This window comes from Phodopus roborovskii, unplaced genomic scaffold, assembly GCF_943737965.1.
Source record: "Phodopus roborovskii unplaced genomic scaffold, PHOROB, whole genome shotgun sequence".
NCBI classification, from domain to species: Eukaryota; Metazoa; Chordata; class Mammalia; order Rodentia; family Cricetidae; genus Phodopus; species Phodopus roborovskii.
In genome coordinates, this window is record NW_026126559.1 from 1218249 (window position 1) to 1222519 (window position 4271).

The window sequence follows — 4271 nt, forward strand, 5'->3', positions numbered from 1 at the left end:
AGGCCTGTCTGTAGTCTCAAGGATCTCCATTGGTTCTAGGACTTGGTTGCCCAAAGTGCACACCCATTAAGTAAAAGATCTATATTTGGTTGACTTTCACTCTCTATTTTACTTCTTCTCTCCCTCTCATAGAATAGAAAACTTGGCACCAAATTTCCAAATTAAATCCTTACACACAAAGATTTGTCTCAGGATCTCCTTTGAGATTAACATAAGTGATGATGTTGGGGAATAGTGATGGTGACAGTGTCTATTATGTAGAGCTGTTGGAAGGGTTTACTCAGATAAAATGAACAAGAGTACACACAAGGTTGTGTGTGACTCATAAAAGTTAGCCACTGGATTTATGAGTGCTATGTCTGGTCTCCTCTGACATAGTGTTCCTTGGTTTTGCCACTCTTGGGTCTCTCTGTAGGTCCACATCTCCTTTTGTATCTCAATCCCCATTCAACTAACAGTACATTTATGTGGGATTTCCTTCTGTATGTTTCAAATATGTGTTGCTTTTATTGGTTGATGAATAAAGCTATTTTGACCAATGGCTAAGCAGAATAATGCCAGGCATGAAAGAGAGAGAGAGAGAGAGAGAGAGAGAGAGAGAGAGAGAGAGAGAGAGAAGGCAGAAACACAGAGATTCCACATAGCCTCCAGAAAGGCAATATGTCAGGGCATCACTGGTAATCCACAGCCACATGATGATATACAGATTAGTAGAAATGGATTAATTTATAAGAGAGATAGCTAATCAGTAATATGCCTAAGCCATTGGCCAAACAATTCTGAATATATATTAAGTATCTGAGTGGTTATCTTATAAGCAGCTGCAGGGAACTGGTAGGCAGAGAGAAATTGGTCCAGTGGGTCTAGGCTACATAGAGAAAAGTTTCAATCTACAGCACACTAAAAGATTTCTTACCAAGATCCTCACCTTCTTTGGGAGTTCCCTCCAATTGCCCCTCTCTGAAGTGAGCTAACCTAAGTTACCCTGAACAGCACCAGAGGAAGAAAAGTGAAACTGGATTTTCCAGGTTAGCCAATTTTCTAGATAAATATATTTAAAGATAGAAAATTCCAGGTAGGCATCTAATAGCAGTAGCAGATGATGTATCTAACCAAACAAGGATGTTGTTAAAGTCACTCTTTTTTTCAAGTCAATATCAGTGCTGAGAATTTGAGTTAATTTTCAACTAAGATTAATTATAGCACAGTTCCTGATCTTACAAGTGAATAAGGTCAATACCCCTAGCATGTTATGTGCAATGGCTTTGCTGAGTAGAACTTTGTAGAATGTATTCAGTTATTCATTTCTTGATATTCATTTTACCCTTTCTCCAAATTACCAAACAATATGAAAGAGTTGTGTCTATAATAGACAAATCTTTGTCAGATGATATAAAAGATATATGATATTAACCTGTGTTTAGCATGTAGAGATCTTTAAGAAATTTGGTGATTTTTATTTAAAATAACATTTTGTAACTGAAGTTATAAATATGGAAATATCTTCATGAGGGATTAGTCTGATATGATTTGTGAGCTGTATAATGATAGTATCATTTTCACTTCAGTTATCATAATAAAGTATGCCTAACATAAAATGTATCACTTTTTAGCCTCTTGAGACAAGGTCATGGTATGTAACCTTGGTTGATCTGATAGTCCCTGTAGCATGCTTGTCTTCAACCACAGCAATCATCCTACCTCAGCCCTCAGGTATGTGCTTCCACACCTAAATCATTCTGACCTTTTTAAATTGTGTTGCTTAATATTGTTAAGTGCGCTCATAGCATCAAATTTCCAGGACATTCTTTATCTTACAAAACTAAGACTTTACTAAAGAGTACCTCATTTGTGCCACTCTTCTGAGGTCTGTCTATGAATCTGATCATTCTATACACTTCAGATAAATGGAATCATGTTGTATTTGCCTTTTTTTTTAAATGACCTACTTTACTGAACATAATATCCTCAAAGTCCATCCATGTGATAGCAAATGTTAGAATTCTCTTTCTTTTTAAAGCTAATAATGTTTCATTCCATGTTGCCCATTTATCCAGTGATGAACACTTAGGTGTCCATATCTTTTGGTTGCCTCAAATAATGTTGCTATGAACATGAGCATAGTAATAAAAACTTTGAGATCCTGCTTCCAATTCTTTTGATAAACTCATGGCATGGATTGCTGCATCATATGTTAATGCAATGTTTAAGTGTTTGAAAAACTGCCATAATGTCTTCTACAGCAGGTGACTCATCTTAGATTCACACTCATGGTACACAGGGCTTTTGATTTCACCACTGTAGTTGTGACAAATATTAGGCTCCATTTTTGAAACTATCTATTGGGCTCCATTTATTTTTAGCTTCCTTATAAACAGTATAGATCTTAGTTGCCCCTTCTTGTTTACCTTTGAGTATTAAAAAAAAATCAGTAATAATTGACTAATTGTTGCTGCTTCCAAGGAGTTCTTTAAAATGAGTAAGAACTTTGCCCTGACCTCAAAGATTTCCCTGGCTACTATTAAGCTATATAATTATCCTTGTGTTACCATGTGTTATGACAGTGTCACCCATACACTAGTAGAAACACTGTAGAAATATGTACAAAGAGATGACCTGAAAGAACAAACATCAGTTGAAACTTCAGAGAAAATGACATTTATGAGAACATGAAACTTAGGGTAAAATCCTGTTGATGATAATGCTTTACAAACTCTACTAAAATGGCTAGGCTTTGAAAGATTGAAATTATTATTTGTCTGTATTAACAATATATGAAATTAATAATTTCAATTATGAAAATAGAAAATACAGTGGAAACAGCCTACCATTAGATACTATTTGTCTTTTATGCTAAACCATATCCAGACCCAAGCAGAGTTTGACAATATAATTTGACCATTGTAATTCAGTCATCTAAGATTGTGACAGAGTAGAAGGTAGATGTCCTATGGTCAATGTGATATTGGCTGTTTATTAAGAAAAAACTAATGAGCCATGCTTTCATTAGCTAGATCATGTTATAGAACCCTTGTTACTCTTAATTAAGGGCTTCTCTGCATGAGACATCATCATTGGCTTTTCTGAAAGACAATCACCATCATCCTTGTATGGCTAAAATTGAAGTCATACAACTTGATACAGATAGATGCCAAGGGCATCTTAATGAAAAAATCTATCAAACTGGAAACCCATGTAAAAGTATATGTTCTATGCTTGTGGTATGTGAGTATGTGTGTTTTAATAGTGTAGGGTGGAGGACATGTGTCACTGACAGATGTGTATATTAATAGAGCAGAACAGAGGACCTTTGAAAGTCATTACTTCTTGCATTTATCATCTCACTCAAAGATGTTTGGGGAGAGTTCAACTTTTAATGATAATAATCTCTTCTTTAGACTTCACACAAAGATCAAACCATTAAGGTAGTAAGTCATAGATCAAAGTTAGTCATCAAAACCTACATAGCAGAAAAGGTTATTTTTCACATATAAGGTGCAGGAAACTTACTACCAGAATATTGTTCTCAAGTCTCTGCTCATTTTCAGTCGCAGAAAGGAAGTATGATGCACCAGCCTTTCCATGATATTTGGGTGCAATGTTATTTTCTCTATCTCCAGAGACAACACTTCCGTAATTATTTGATATATAAAAAAAAAATTATCAAAAGCATTGGTGCACATCAGTGAGAACTTTCAACCACCTTGAAAATGACTTTTAGAATATTTCATTAGCAGACTGTCTCTCAGAGCCTGGGTTGACATTCATGTTTCTTCATACCAGGCTTTCATCCATAAAACCCTTTGTTCTGCTGAACAGTTTCCAGACAATGTGGGCAATCACAAAAAAAGCATCCATCCCAGCATTTGATCAGTCTTATTCAAATCTCATCTATTAATACTTTTTTGAAATCTTTCTAAGAATTTTATTTCCTTTCTTTCAATACCTTTATATTATTTCTTTTAAAAAAAAAACTCTAAATTTAATAAAATGGAAGCTTGATATTTTGTAGGAAATAAGCACAATTCATAGCTAAATTTTATCCATTTTTATCACTTTCAATAAAGTATATGAGAAAATAACCATTGTGTTCAGTCTGAAGATTTAATTTTAAATACATAAGAATGAATTTCTAGCCCTCAGAATATTATAGGAGAAAGCTTTTACTTAAATAGCATTGCACACACCCAGAAGTAGCACATTCAAAATAAAATAATTTGAGTAAACACATGATTATTAATATTTTAATAAAAATAAAGTATTAAACAAAC